Source organism: Drosophila busckii, chromosome X (genome assembly GCF_011750605.1).
Source record: "Drosophila busckii strain San Diego stock center, stock number 13000-0081.31 chromosome X, ASM1175060v1, whole genome shotgun sequence".
Lineage (NCBI taxonomy): Eukaryota > Metazoa > Arthropoda > Insecta > Diptera > Drosophilidae > Drosophila > Drosophila busckii.
Window position 1 is genome coordinate 18,091,904 of NC_046608.1, and position 17,060 is coordinate 18,108,963.

The following is a 17,060-nucleotide window of genomic DNA, read 5'->3' on the forward strand; positions in this document are numbered from 1 at the left end:
AGATCAATATGCAAAACTAAAACAAAAACAAAATATAAAATATGCAAATATAGATTTTTATATTTTGCTTTTGCCATTTTATGTGACAATATTTCAATTTGTAACTAATTATTGCCACAAAGTCATTTAACTACGCATATGTATATAGAAACAGATATATATAGCATAACGTATGTATATCCGTTTGTCCAACTTGTGTGTTGTATATGCAAATGCATAAAGCTGAAAATTTATTGCAATGCCGTGCGAACGAAACAAAACGAGCCCCACCAACCCGAACTGATCGAGCGAGCGAATGGGCGAGCGATCTAGGCGGGTTGGCCGGGGCATACTGGTCGTATGAGTAACAAACAAAAGCTATTAAAAATTATTATAGCTGTCTATTTAACGTAAGACTGTCAAACAGCGAGGGACCCCAATTACAATTGCTAGAGCGCTAAGCGGCTGTTTGGCCAGGGGGGAGTGGGTGGGTGGGTGGTCAGTATACTGTTGCTGCCTACTGTTAGGCGCATCAAAGGCGATCCATAAATACATTTGATGCTCTAACTTAAGCTATATGAACAATCAAAGTTAGCACAACATTCATTTATATTTCAAAACATTTTTTGTAAGTTCGATATTCTAAGAATCATAACAATATTAGAACAAAAATTTTGAGAATGTTTTTCAAAGAAATCAAGCATTAAAAATGCGAATAAAATTGCAATAATTTAATAACAAATTATTTAAAATTTAGTTTAATTTTTTAAGTTTTTTTAAGCAGCCAAATTGAGGCACTCTAATGCTCATAGTTAGCATAATAAAATTATTACTTATTAAATTTCATAAAGTTGCTCAATTTATTGCTAATTGTTGCTTATTAATTTTCATATTAATTAATTAATTTAAGGTTAGTGTATTAAAATCTTCAGCAAATATTATTGCTGACTAATTTTTATGTCTTGCTGTTAGTTTGCAATGAATAATTTTAATATGCCACAAAAATTTATATATATGCAAAAGTGCAATGCAACTGCTATTAATTATTGTATATACATATATAAATTTTTAAAGTTTTTTACATAACACGTTTGCAGCTTTGAATGTTATTTAGGCAATTGGCAACTACAACTGCAACATACAAACTTTGCCACCTGTTTGTGTGTAGAGTAGATACCAAATCACATGCCACACAGCAGACACTAAGAGACAAAGATAGCTAGAGAGAGAGAGAGAGAGAGCGTTAGCAAGCGCAACTGTTTACATTTTGGCACGCTTTGTGCGTCGGCGTTGGCGTTGGCGTCGCTGCAAAAAAATATAATTTTTTTTAATATTTTTGCATTGACTTGACTGAGTTTATTGTTATTGTTGTTACTGCTGCTGCTGATTTTAATGCTCATTTTATTCTTTCATTAGAGCAGCCGAACGCCGGCGACATAGAACGTTTGATTGTTGTTGTTGTTGTTGTGCCTACACTTTGTATCTCGTCGGCTGCCTTAGTAGTTGTAGTTGCTGCTGCTGCTGCTGCTGCTCGTGTTCGGTTTGAGTGGCTTTGGCCAATCAGCGCGGCGATCACCTCATCGCGCGCGTATGACTGCAGCTGATGCGGTGATGCCTAAAAATAGATTCTGAACATTCACTTGAAGCCGAACGCACACGAAGCGCCTGCGAACGCTACGAACGCTTCGTTGTTGCGCCCCACGACGGCCTTGGAACACAATGGAAAAAGAAACGAAAACTGTGGCGACGGCGCTGCCACCGGCAACTGCCAGCTGAGCAACGCACACACTCTCTAGTGCATGCTCTCGCTCTCTCTCTCTCTCTCGCTCTGTCGCTTGCAGAGAAAGCTTTGAGCATGCGAAAAAAAATGAAAATGAAAACATAAAAATTATGTGTAGGCGCTGACTGTAACTTTAATTGCTTCAGAGCATGAATGCAATTCACTGTTCGTACTACAAGTACAAAGAACATTTGTGTTATAATCAAAAGCATTTGCTATTTATATTTATAACGTTGCTTGTATGCTCTAACTATATGAATAAAATATATTTGCATAATTTAAGTCGCAGCATTTAGCCGAGTGCTATAAAACATTTAATTTATATAATTTATGCTTTGTTGTTGTTGTTGTTACCAACGACATTTAGAAACTGGTATGCTCTTCTTTGTTAGCAGAGTGTTCGCTGCCTTTGCGGACGTGGTGGAACGACTGCCCGTCGCTGCGTCAGTGGGACAAACAAACATATTGGCGGAACGGCATGGAATTGAGACACACACACACACACACACAGCGAAACTGAAACCAAAACAGCCGGTTGCTATTTGTTCTGCTTCTTCTTCTGCTGCTGCTGCTTCTACTTTGCTTTTGCAATTTTGTGCTCCAGAGTCACGAGCTTTGTTATTGTTTCTTTTATGCGCACATACATATGTATCTAGATACATTTTTAGTTTGTTTGTATGTGTGTGTGTGTCTTCCGTTTTGGGTTTTGTGACTTTTGCCGGCTCTATTCCCTATAAGCCCCAAGCTTGTCTTTAATCATATCAACTACACTAGTCAGCATATTCCACATTCGTAAATTTTTACTACTTCAAGCTAAATTTACAAAACTTATGCTCAAGTTGTAAAGTTCTGATCTCGAGATATGGCAAGCGGCCTATTCGAGTTTCGTCTCCCGCGGGCCTCTTAAAAATTCTGTGCATACTTTTCTTATCGATTGATAAAGCTACAAAAAAAATATATAAAAAAAACCATGCGTATATTATTTAATAAAAAGTATAGTATAGTTAAAATATTGCGCCCAGCAGCGAGCGCACCTTTAAAAATTAAACAAAGCCCAGCCTAAGCATTAAATATTCAGTTCTTTAGTCTGAGCTCAGCATGATATTATTATATAGAAAATGCATAATGTATTTGTAGCCTAGATTAAAAGGTTACCGAAATAAATATTAGTTTCTACAAAGTAACATAATTTTGTTTTAATATATAGCGTTGGAAATGTTGGAACTACATAAAATATATAATAAATAATTCAAGCTAAACTTCGAGCAAATGTATTAATTAAATTTTTAAACATTTTTTATAACAAATTAATGACAATAAGCTGACGATTAGTTTTAAAAAATGCCATGTTAAAATCTAAAATATCAAAAAAATTTGTGGTGTACCAAATTGTTCATTTTAGAATAAAAAAAATATTTTAAAAATATTTGCCATGTATTTGAGCAAAGAAATTATTATTTTTATAGCTACAAAATTTAGCTTGAAGAAATAAAAAGTTCCAAGTTGCTTTTTGACAAAATAAATATGGCAGCTAGTGTATATATTTATTATATATGTATGTATAGAATATTTACTTGCAAATTTAGAAACTTAGCTGCGCTTTGTATCTATGCACAATATTATATATATGTATATATATCGAAGCATATGATTGATTGCCAATTGCCTACACACATACACACATGCTTATGTGTGTATGTGTTTCTTAGCTGTGTGCACTCTTTTTAGCACGTCGACCATGGCCCATGAATAACAACGTCGCCGTCCCTGCGTCTGCCGTTGCCGTTTGTTCTTGCTGATAACAGCTTTGAGTTTGAGTCTTATCAAAAAGCAGTTTCAATTCTTGTTGTTACACACACACACACACACATGCATAGGCTTGTTGCCTTTGTTGTTGTCAAGCAACAGTTAAGTGTTTTTTTATGCAACATGCATTTAATTATGTATGCATCATATCATGTGCAATGCCTTTAATAAAAGATTTTGTTCAAGAAATATGCGCCCCAAGGTCATGGGCGCCCATGAAGTTGCATTTCTAATGAGCGCGCGCCGCGTCTCAATGTCAAGCTAACAAACCAAACAAAACAAGTAACAAAATAAATAAAATGCAGCTATGCTTATGCTTAAACAGCCATATGGCTGCTATATAGACATTTTAATAAATTTACAATACTAATGTTATAAAATAAGAAACATAAATCAACAAAATTTATGAATTTGACTTGCCTAAAAAATAAAATAAAATATAAAATAAAATAAGACTTGACTTATAAAATAAAAAGCATAAACAAACAAAATTTATGAATTTAACTTGCTTATAGAATAAATAAAATAAAATAAAACTTGACATAAATAAACAAAAATGTATGAATTTGACTTGCTTTACTCACAAATTATGAATTGCATACTAAAAATTATTCAAAAATAAATAAATTTAAATATATATATATATATACATATATATATATATCATAATAATTATTACATAGTTTTTAAAATAAGAAAATTTATTTGAATTTCAGCTCGATTATTGATTACTTTTCAATTTTCAAAATAAACATAAGAAGTAAATGAAATTCAGCTGTTTAAAAATTTTGAATTTTAATTTGAAGTCAACATATGTTTATTTTCAAATATCTATTTGAAATTTCTTGCGCTGTATTTATGTATTATATGCTGCATATATTTAAAATATAATGTTATAAATAAAAATGTTTTAATATAAATAAAATTACGCTGCCTAAAAATATTTAATAAATTTTTTATGCTAATTTATAGGCAATAATTACATGCAGTATGTTTTTTAAATTTCTTGCTATATATATATTTATGTATGTATCTATGTTTGAATGAATAGCTGTTTAGCTTTTGGCTGCGGCGCAAACCGGCAAAAATTTGGAATTTGTATTTTGGATACAGACACACAAGCGCACACACACACACACACACACACACTGACACGCATGCAAAGAGAGCCCCCAGCGCGTTGTTTGTGTGCACACATTTCAATTCCATGACATTCCTATGGCAATTGACACTGGGCGCGCAGTGGCGTCGCTCAATTAACGCAAAGGGGATACACTTGCTTAGCAGCGTGTGTAACGGCGCCTCTGACTTTTGCTTTGAGTTTGCGGCGCGCCGCGTGCGCTTCGCTCGTTTGTTTATTTGTTTGGTTTGGTGGTCGTTCCATTTTTCAGTCGTTTTGCTTGAGCAGCGTTCGCTTGGCCGACCGAGTGTCGCCGCTTTTTAGTGCTTTGCGTGTAACTGAATTGAACGCGACGACGACCAATCGACCGACAGAGCGACAGTCCGTCAGCCTACTCAACAGCGCTGCCCACCACCAAAACGCAAGCAGCGCTAGCGACAGAACCCGAACGCGCAGCCGACGACGAGGTTCTTATTAGATTTTTATAGTGGCAGCTTTTGTTGTTGTCTCGAGCTTTAGAACAACAACAACAACAAAGAGCGCTCGCTTGCCGCGCCTTTGCCTTAGCGTTGTTTTTATTATTATTATTATTCTTTTTTTTGCTCGTTTCGCTGCTGCTGTCTCGTCTCGTTTCGTTTCGTTTTGTTCTCTTGTCGCTTCGTTCGGTATTAGAACGAATGTCGCTGTCGACGTCGCTGCCGCTGCCGCCGGCGCTGGCTGCGCTGCCAGCCAACTGACTTATTGGCTTTAAGCGTATTTCAAATTCACCCGAACTTTTATTCAACGTGTTGGTTTCGTCGCGTGAGCAACTCTGAAACTGAAAACGAATCAAACAAACAAGAAAGAAAAAAACACAAGCAAAAAAACAGAAAACAAACTAAAGACAAACAACAACAACAACAACAAAACAAACATACACTTAATAACAATAAATACATTTTTTTTGTATGCCCTACACCTACAGAGAAAACCCGAAAAAAATTCAACGTACACCCACTCGGAAAGACGTAGGCCCTTAACTGTGTTTACGTCTCTTTTTTTTTCGGTTAATTTGTTATAATTTTTTTTTTTTGGATCGTCGTCGTTTCCGTCTCGTCGTCGTCGTCGTTGTTGTTGTTGTTGCAGCTTCCACAACCGGAGATCGTATTGTATATTTTTTTAAAGTGCTTTTCCAACAACGAAGTGTTAGCAAAACCAAAATATGCCTTATAGCGTTACGCTTTAGTGTTAAAAGTGCACACGCCCCCACCCCCTTCAAAGCCTCCCCCTAGAACGCTTAAAGTGGCAAAAACCCAAAGGGCTTATGCCACCACATTTGAAAAGTTTAAGCGAACAGGTGTCAGTGTTGGTTAACGTTTTAATGGACAATCAACAAAACTGAAAAATAAACAAAACAAACTGCTTCCAATTCTTCCGGCTCTTCTCAACCAGCAGCAGCTGCAAACGAAACGCGTTAACAGGTGAGCGCTTCTAAAACTAAAAAATATATCTAAATAGACCCAAAGTACGTGACTTGAGACACATTGAAAGTTGCACGCCCACGCCCACAAAAACTAACGCCTACGCGCCAAACGCCCCTTTGAACCCGAGAACTGCAATTGCAAAAGTTTTAATAGCTTTGATAATAACTCTTCAAGTATGTGTGTGTGTGTGTGTGAGCTTTTGCGGTTTGCATTTACGAAAGGGGGAAAGTCCCCAGAGCTCACAGCTGTTGTGCCTACAAAGGCTTGACCCCCCCACATAACATTCATTAAAAAAATATTTAATAGCGCTCAAGTTTAAAAAAAAAAGTAAAAATTGTGACTAAATGTCAACGTTAATAGTAAAAATGCATTAACTAAATTGTATAAAAATAAACTGCATAATTATTATATTATATATTTAAAGTCTAAATTGCTACAGCAATTGAATTAATAATATAAATAAATTAAATATTTAAATAGCTATTGTGAAGAAAATAAAGTTGCAAGCAACAAATAAATTTTATATAAAGTTGGCAGCAGCAATAATAATTAAATTAGTAATTTTAATAGACATAGACATTATTTAAAATAAAGTTACAAAAAAAAAAAAAAATATATATATAAGCTTAGTCAACATTAATATTTATAATTATTTTAATGCAATACAATTTTTCAATAATTTAATTGGAATTTAGAAATTCAAAAAAATAAATAATTATTTACAATAAGCTAAAAATCAACTCAAAATATTTTAAAAATGTTATAAAAATTATTTTCAATTTTCAATTCAATGCAATAAGCTTAACAGGTGTTTTGTTTATAACACACACACATGCATACATAACTAAAAACAACAAATGCAGCTTAATTTATTGTTTATTTTTAACAACTTTATGCGCTGCGCAAATTTCATTTATTGTACAGCAACCCAAAAAATAGAAAAAAAAAAAAGGTCAAAGCAACCCCACACAGCAAGCAAAGTCAAGCCCCCCACCCCACAAAATTTTGTGCTGAGCATCCCCCAAAAATATTGTCATAAAAATTGCAGGCTTAGAGCAATATATATATATAGATAATAGTATAATAGAAAATTTGTGCGCTGCGCATTTTATCGCATAAGATTTATGCGAACGTATGCGGAAAATGCGATGGAAAATCAGCTTTAGCTTTTCTGCAAGTCGAAGGGAAAATGCGTGTGGCCACATGAGGGTGTTGCCAGAGCGGGGGTTAGCTGGCCATGCTATGAAAGGGGCGAAAAAAACGAAAAAAAAAAACTCTTTACATGTCTGGGCGATGAATGATTTTCATTGTTGGCTACCAAGACGCAGTAGCTACTGTTGCTACCAAAACTTCGCTCTCACTCTCTCTCTCTCGCTCTCTCTTTCTGTGTGTGTGTGTGTGTGCGTCTAATGTTCCGAAAACTGCGGCGTCACATTTGCTTCGACGACCCCATTGACCCGCCTCACTCTTTCGCTCTGTCTCATTCTTTTTAACAGTCGCAATTCCAAACTCATTGCCGCTTCCAGTTTTGGGCTTCCATTACCCATACCCCCCATTAGCCCCCCCTCCCCATGCTACACACATTTGCCAAGATTTTTGTTGTATGCGTGTGTAAAGTTTTGTGTGTGTGTGTAGCTCAGCGAGCTCTAAAAAGAATGTGAGCGACATGTGTTTATTTTCTATACTTGCTACAAAGCACTTTTTGCTACATGCCACATGCCACACATAGCCACTGAAGTTTATAGCCTTGACAGCCAACAGGCCAACAACTCTATTTGACACACACACACACACACACATACAAACTTTGTCTTGCTGTCAAATTTTTCAATTTTTAAAAACCAAAAATTTTCACCATTTTGCTGCCAAGTAAATAAACTAATAAATAAATATTATGTTGACACACACACACACACAATTGCAATATGCAAACAGAAATGCGCACAGAGATTCTCTCTCTGTACATAAATAAAAAATTGCAGTGTAGTCGTCGCCACTGGCAAACGCATTTCAACAGCTTGACAAACAAAGTACAGTGCACACTCATTGGTTGCAACAGCAGACAGCGCAGCTAAGCAATAAATTAACAACATTAATTATTATATCCCAACATGTTTGCAACTAAAGCTAATGTTTTCATGTTTTTATACATTTCTAATACATTTTATATTAAGTTTGATTTATTCATATTTTAAAATTTACTAAAACGTAACAAAATGCAGAACTTGTTGAATTATAAACAAAATCAATCGATTTTGCATATTTTTTAGAACTTATTTCTATATAAAAATTCATACAGATCTATAATATTTTACATTATAAAAATGCAGCATTATTTAACTTATGCGGTAGTACTTTTTAAAATGTAAAGCAACAATCTATAATATGTTTTAGTACAAAAAATAAATACCACTATTTTTTTAAAATTTATTAGCTTCAGCAATTTGATACTTCTTATTTAAATATAAAAAATTTACAAATTTATAATGTCTCTAGTGCTGCTCAAAATGTTAAAATAATAAATGTTATCAATTATTTGTTAGTACTTTTTAGTACTGCTAAATATCTAGCAGTCTATAATATTTGTTAGTACTTGCTAATACATTTAAATTTAGTTGTTTTGTCATTTTTATTAGTTACATATTAACAAAAAAAATTAAATCTATTGGAATTAATTTATTTTTTTAATTGCTCTAATTAATGTGAATGCAACTTTCTTTTTTATTTTAAAATATAGTTAAAATATAAAGTTCATTTATTTGTTAGCACTAGTACTGTTAAAAATCTAGCAGTCTATAGTAATTGTTGATTTGTTTAAATTTAGTTGTTTTGTCATTTTTATTAGTTACACATTTAATTTGTTGCTGTCTTGTATTTTTTGTATTAATTAAATTTAATTTTTTAATTTAAATACTTCATTTCAATTATTTGTTAGTACTGTCAAAAATCTAGCAGTCTGTAATATTTGTTAGTACTTGTTGATATATTTAAATTACATATTTATTTTGAATTTTTCATGCATTTTTAGTATTAATTTAATTGCGTTAATTTCTTGTTTATACTTTAATTACTGTATTTAATGCATAGCCAACTTTCTCTTGCACCCTGTATATATTTTTTTATTTAATTTAATTGCTTGTTCTGACTTCTTTTGTTAGAGCCCGCATCAGTTGATTTGCCCTTTTGCAGTTGCCAACAATTAATTTGAGCAGCTCAAAATTCAACTGCAACGCTCTCGCTCTCTATCGCTCTCTCGCTCTCTCGCTCTCTCGCTTTTACTTTCTTTGGCACAGTAATTCGGTTTGAAAATGTTGAATTGAAAATTTGTATGCAATTTATTTACTTAATGCTGTACAAAAAGTGCTTAAAACACACACAAAAAAAAAAAAAAAGGCAACAACACGTAGCTTGGCCAAAAGCCAAACCGGTTAGCCATTTGTCAAAGCCAGGGTCCAAAGCCAGGCGAGCGAGCAAAGCAAAATAGCCAAAAGTATCCAGAATAAAAAATAAAATAAAAGCAAACAAGCGACGGCAAGCATTTAAATTTTAAATCAATGTTTATAATGTTTGCAACAAATACAAAACTGAAGCGTTCTAAAAAAAAAATTGAGTATGCATTTTAATAAATTATTTTTAACCTTGAAGCACATTAAAAACGGAAAACTGAGCAGAGCAGAAGAAAGAGCGCAAAAGTGAAGAGAGTGTGTTAAATATATGCACAGAAAAAAAACAAAAAAAAAAGAAAAGTTTATATAAATAAAATGTGTAGCTGGGGGCATAAACAAAAATAAAATAAAAAATACATGTGGGGTCGCGCATTTTATTTTGTTGTTGTTTTTTATAATTGTTAAGCTGTGTGTGTGTGTGTGTCTAACTATATATCATCTTTTTATTGTTGTTGTTGTTGTTGTTGCTCCAAATATTACTTAATTGCAGCCATATGTGTGCTGCTGTCTCTTTCACTCAAACTGGAAATGTGTCGTCGTTACGCTGTGAATATTCAAACATTTTTTTGTTTTGTTCAGATACATTTGTATCTGTATCTACGCATTTCTTAGCTTGTTGCCTGTACCTAATTCTAATTTATTTTGCGAACACAACAGCAACAAAAAGAGAAACAAAGCAGCGCCGCGTATAAAAATAATGAGACAGGCAAAGGAAGCGCACGAATCTCTCACTCGCTTCGCGCTATTGTTGTTGTTATTATTTATTTTATTTGATTTTGTTGCCAGTCGCTTTTATTTATTTATTTATGCGTTTGCTTTTGCTTTTGTTTTTTTTTTTTGTATTTTTATATATGTTGATCAATAAATTACGCTCTGTTGACATGACTGCCTCCCCCCCGCCCCGCACAGACAACCCCGTCGCGTTGTTTCTTAGCCACCCCCAAGTTGTCGCGGCTGTCACAGAATTTGAACAATTTCAATTGCAGTTAGCGCTGCCGCTGGCGCTGACGCTGGCGCCTGCTGTTGTTCGCTGTCGACGTCGTCGTTGGCGTTGGCGTTACGCGCCGTTGCGCTTTAATGGCCCAAACGCAACTTTTGCTTTCATTGCACGTACAACAAGCGACGACAACAACAACAACAACAATTGAACTTGAATTTGCTGCTCTGCAGCCGCCTCAAGCGCTTCTCACGCTTCAAATCGAAAGACGTACAAATGAAATTAGCATTGGCTATTAAAACAAGAACGTGTGTGCCTTAATATATTGTGGGCGTGGCAACAGCCCACACACACACACACACACACAACAATTGCTTGTAAGCTGTGTTTTTTTATTATTCACACCTCAGCTGATTAGACACACACACACACACATACGTAGGCTAAGCCGCTTTTTGATTTCGACTGCTTAACGAGCCTCGCACAAAATAAAAAATAAAACTTTTGCTTGCTGCGCTGCTGCTTCTTCTTCTTCTGCTGGGCAGGTAGTCCTAAATGAAATTCGCGTGAGAGCTAAAGCGAGAGAGAGAGAGAGAGAGAGAGGCACACGCATATTAAAAACTTGACGTTTGTCAGTGCCTCCTCTCCCCTCTCTCTCTCCCTCTCCCACTCTTGCCATACCCAACAACAAAAACTTACAGCGCACGGCTTGTGTGCCCCATTAGAAAATCCCAAAAACGTGTGTGTTAGTCAACATAGGCGACTTGCAAATACCCTGCGCTTAAAAAATAAATTATTAAAAAAAATTTTAAATTAATTATTAACTATATTGTATTTATGCAATCTATTAAATTAAAAATAATATTATTTAGTAAAAAATTTTAATTTTAATTTTTTTATTTTATTTATATTTATTCAAGCGCTTAAATTGACAAATAAAAATTTATTAACTATATTTTGTATTTATGCAATCTATTAAATTAAAAATAATATTATTTAGTAAAAAATGTTAATTTTTTTATTCAAACGCTTAAATTAATTAATGAATTCTTTTATAATATATAAAAATCTATGCAACATTCAATTAAATATTTTTAGCCAATTCAATTCGATATACAAAATATATATTGTTAATATGCATTTTATTTTAAAACAAAAAACTTAGCGCATATATCAAAATTATTATTTTTAGCACATTTATTATATAAATTTTTAAATATGCCTGCTCTAACAATTTTGAAAGCGTACTCTATCCTATATGCTTTTCAGCTTATTGTCGTTAGTTGTTCGTTTTGTTTTTTATTTTAAAAAATGACTTTCCGCTGCGGTGGGCAGGGCTTGAACCCCCGAAAGCGTTTCAAGCGTTTGTCGGCGGCTTGGGCTGGTTTTTTATACTTTTTGTATTTAGATTTAGATTTTTGTTGTCTGTCTGACTGACTGACTGACTTGTATACATGTGTGTGTGTGTGTGTGTGAGTGTTATTTTGTTTTATGATTTGTCGGTGTTACGCTTTTTGAGCCATAAAATCAGACAGTAAATGAAAAACAGAAATATAAAAAAGCAAAATAAACGCGCTCCAAAATAGTTAAAGTATAATAATAGCGCGCATCTTAATTATATAACAATTAAACGAACGCAGCAGCGCAAAAGAACGAAAGAGAGCGCGCAATAGAAAGAGATAGCCAGCGGGGGCAGCGGGGCAAACAGTTGAAGGTTGCTTAAATATGGGAAACTGGAATGTCTGTTGTTTTTCACACACACACACACACACACACACAACTCTCATTATACGTAATTTATTTAAAACAAAGAAAATTTGACAAAACAAATTGGGAGCTGGAAAAAAAAAAAAAATTAACAAGCGTTACGGCTCACGATTTGGATGCGACGACTGCAAGTCTCAAGGTTAATACGATTGCGTTGTTAACAGTGAGCGCCAAAAGCAATTTGTCAGCTGTAAAAGCGCAAAAAAAAAAAAAACACAGAAGAAATTTAAAAAGATCAAAGCATGCATTAAATGCTGTAATTAATTAGAATATCAGCGTATGGCAAGCCAAGCAATAAATATTATTTTATTTATAGCGCAGAGAACTCAAAAGTTAATTGTATTTGAGCCAAAAATAATTTGCACATTGGACTGCGGCTGGCGACGGCCTGGCGTGCGCCACTTGCCACGCGGTGGTTGCAACTTGCAACCAACAGTGGCAGGAGCTCAACTCAAATTGCAAGTTTGAGCTTTAAACGCAGCTGTCAGAATTAATGTGCGGAAGTAACTAACACACACACACACACACAAACACATATATGTGTATGCTTAAGCCACATTTTGTTGCGCTAACTTTTGATTGATTCATTTTTGTTGTTTCCATTAAGCATACGCCGCTTTGGCCGCACTGGCCTAAGGTGTGAATTTTTCAGCAATTGGATTTTGTAGCTTTATCTTTTAGTTTTTTGCGTTTTTGGGCGCATTGTTTATGCGACTTTACGTTTTTCTCTTTTTCGCTTCGTTTCGTTTTCGTTTCGAGCGCAAATTAACTTTGAACTTCAACAGCAACAACAATAACAATAGCAATAACTCAGCAATCAACTTCACCTTGTTCAAGGTCTAAGAGCAACGGCAACCAAAAAATAAAACAACAAACAGCCAAAAAAAATACAAAATTAAATGAAAACAACAACAACTATTGCTTTTGTATTTTCATTGCTGCCCATTTGCATAGGGAAATTGAATATTGTTGTGTGTGTCTATTTTATTTAGCACCTTTGCATTGTTCACAGCAAACACAAATCTAACAGCTAGTGATAGCTAAAATTCCAACCTGACTATTATTAATATTTTTATTATTATTATTTCGTTGCAAATGTCATAGCAAACAGTTGATCGTTGGTTTTTCTAATCATTTAAATATTAAAATAAATGCAAACTTACAGCGAGTCCAATTTGGATCTGAAATAGAAACAGCAACAAGTAATTAGTAATTAGTTTATTTGTATTTCAAAATGAGCACAAAATGCTTAAATATAAATATTCAAAATTGAAAAAATATGTCCGAATTACTTGAAACACAATGCAAAATTAAGTTTTGATAGTTAGAATAAATTCAATAAATTATATAAAATTAGGAAAATAGTAAAAAATAATACAAAATTTAGTTAATTGTTTGACAAGCTAAAATCATTTTTTGTAGTTTTTTTCAATTATATATATGCAAAATAGGAAAAAATATATTTATATATATTTTTAATAGATTTTTTTTTTTCAAATTATAATATAGCATTAATTCAATAAATTAAAGTAGTGAAATCGAATAAATATATTTATTATTTTTTTTCAAATAATATAGAATAAACTCAATAAATTATTGTAAAGTAGTAAAATTGAAAAAAATATTTAAATATATATTTTTAATAAATTTTTTTAAATTATAATAGTAAACGAAAATAGTAAAAAAAAATATTGATTAAATTACAAAATTGAATTAATTGTTTGACAATGCGAAATGAATTTTTTGTAGATTTTTTTTTAAGTAAATTATACAAAAGTAGGAAAATACAAAATTGAATTATTTGCTTGACAAGCAAAAATAATTTTTTTTTAAATAATAAAATGTAATAAATTGCACAAATTATATAAAAGTAGCAAAATAGTTAGAAAATGCCAAGAAAATGAAAATAAAAAAACAGTAGTTCGAAAACGATTGATTAAAAAATGTCAGCTGTGCATTAACTAATTATAACGTTTAATTTTCAACAGCAAATTGAATTGATTAGTAATCGCAATTGAAGTGCCTATGAATAGAAACTAAGCTAAGCTGCTGGCGTCTGCTCATTGACAAGCTTGTAATAGTTTTAATTTAAAAAAAAAAAAACACAACACACATTGCTAATTACAGTCATGAAGCTTATTAAAAAACCCACACACACACACACATATAAGCAAACGCATGTTTAGAAGCCTACGCTAGTGATTAAGTTCAAGTGACCGCAGCTTTAAGTAAAGCTGCTAAACGTTGAACATTTTTGATTTAGTTTAAAGTTTTTGTTGCTATTGAGCGTAGGCGTTAGTGCACTAGGCTGCACTTCCGCTGCTGACGTCGACGTCGACGCCAACGCCAATGAAAATTCACATGTCGCTGCGGCAGCTGAAACTGAAAAAAAAAAAAAAAACTTAACGTGGGCTGCACTTTTAATTTTCTGGTTTTTATGGCTTTTAGTGTTTGTCTTGGGGTTGGCCAGATGGTCAAGCTTAACGTGTGGGCCAACGTTAAGGAAATGGCATTAGCTCGTTATATCCTGGACTGCTAATCAAATTAATGCATTGAGCGCGCGCTCTCGCTCTCGCTCGTTCGCTCTCTGCTACACTAAGGGTGCGGCTTGTAGGTTTGGCTGCGGCTTTTGCTGTCTTCATCACTTTCGCTGCACATTGTGTCCTTTTTTTTATATATATATATATATATGGGTCACCCTATAGCGCTTTGAACGCTGTTGTTTGTTGTTTTTGGGTCATGTCCATCAACAGCTGAAACAGCTGGTAATATAATATGGTCAGGATGTCCGGCGGGAATCCATTTTAATAGCACATTCTATGTAGCGGCTCATGGCTCACGCTTTTAGCCAAAGTTGTGTGACGCTGCTTCTTATTGCTGCTGCTGCTGTTGTTGTTGTTGTTGTTGTTGTTGCTTTTTTTCGCACAATATGGGCTCATTAGCACAAAAGCGGCACAGTTCACCCCCCTCCTCACTCCTCACTCTGGCAGCTAATTAATTATGCCGCTGCAAGCGTCACGGGGGTGTATTATTTGCATGTGTTTGTTTCTGTGTGTGTGTGCGTTAATGTATTTCAATGCCTTTTTTTCGTTGTTGTTGTTTTGTCTGCCTTTTTGACTAAATTACATGCGGCCAGCAAAGAAATTTGCATTGTATTTAGTTACACACGCACATGCTTAGCATATATACTATATATATATATATACCACACAGTTGTAGACATAGTTACATACATAATATATATGTATGTATGCATATCAACTCACCAAAAATAAAATAGCTGCTATTATTTTCTATATAGAGTAAGGCGCGCATTTTATTTTGCTAACAACAATTATTTAGTTTTTAAATTGTGTTTTATTTATTAAATTAATTTAATTTAATTTTTTATATATTTTACATATTTTAGTGTCAATTATAGTTTAATACATTGCTTGCTTTTTTTATTTAGCTGCTACATTTGCTGCAAATAAATAAATAAGCATTTGCATTGCTTATTTTAAACTGTTTAATTACATAGCATTTAATTAAAGCATTTAATTATTTTAGTTTAAGCTACTTTTGCATTGCATTTAATGCTTACTATTAAATAATATTTATAAATAATAATTCTTAAAAATGTAAGCAACTAAATTTTTCTCAAACAATAATTTTTTTTTAAATTTTTGCTATAAATGTCATGTTTTTATTAGAAATTGCATAAATTTGATTTTTTTTAACAATTTTGCATTTCAACAAAGCGCTGAAATTATTTATTTTTCACATATTATTTTTAATTAAAAATTTAGCTACACTTATATTATTGTTTTTTTTTTTTTTTTTGGCAATTTTCCAGCTCTAAATTTGTTAAACAAAAAAGTATTTTATTTATTTAAAAACATAGCAAAGCTAAAGAATCAGCTAGAAGCAGCTACGTTTGTGGCTTATTGAGCTTTTGCCAAGAGCAAACTCTTTTAACTGAAGTAAGTCAAGTGAAGTAGGCGAGACTTCAATCGATTAAGTTGACTGAAGTGAGTAGACAACGTGGCGAGTACGTAACTTAGCTATAAACACAAATGTAACTAACAATGGCATGGCACACATACATATGTGTGTGTGTGTGTGTGTGTTTGTAAGCTAGTATGTCTGAGATATGCAAATTAGCTGTGGCCTTGACGTGGGCGTCAAACTTTTGGATTTATAACTTTGTTACACTTTGTTACTTTTTTTTTTTTCGTTCAACTCGTTAGTGGGTGTTTGTGTGTGTTTGAAAAATGCGCTAAAAAAAACATTAGTTTTTCTATTAGTCACTAGCGACATCTTCATAGTTTGTAAGCCGTTCAATTTGGTATTGGGCGCGGCTATTGCAATTTCGATTTGATGCTATAAATTCGTTAGAAGTTCAGTTAGCAGTTTTCTCTCTCTTGGCCATTCCATAAATTATGCAAACTAATAGACACACACACACATAGAGCAGTAAAAGAAATAGAAATAGACAAACGCTCAAAGCTCATTTGATGGCCTCTCTGGTTCATTGGCATTTGCCATATACGATATACGGCTTGACTATATGTCTCTATATATATATATATATATATCTACAACTTCCCATTCACGCACACTGACGTGCCACTCGACCATTCATTAGCTTCAAACTAGTTTCTTTTTCGACACTGTCGTTCATATACTTTATATACATACTGTATATATATATTTGTTTGCTTGTCTGTTTTTCTTTCGTTGATGTGCATGCATAAATATTTATTTAATTCTTTCGAACATA

The 17,060-nt window shown here is 33.4% G+C and overlaps 1 long non-coding RNA gene across 1 annotated transcript in view; it reads left to right on the forward strand.

The window, feature by feature from the left end:
• The first annotated feature begins 5,304 nt into the window (after nucleotides 1-5,304).
• The window catches only part of LOC108606503, a 30,194-nt gene continuing 18,438 nt past the window's right edge, over nucleotides 5,305-17,060 (forward strand). The window contains exon 1 of the long non-coding RNA XR_001915455.1: nucleotides 5,305-6,145. This is a non-coding gene — a long non-coding RNA (uncharacterized LOC108606503). The remainder of the gene's footprint in view (nucleotides 6,146-17,060) is intronic.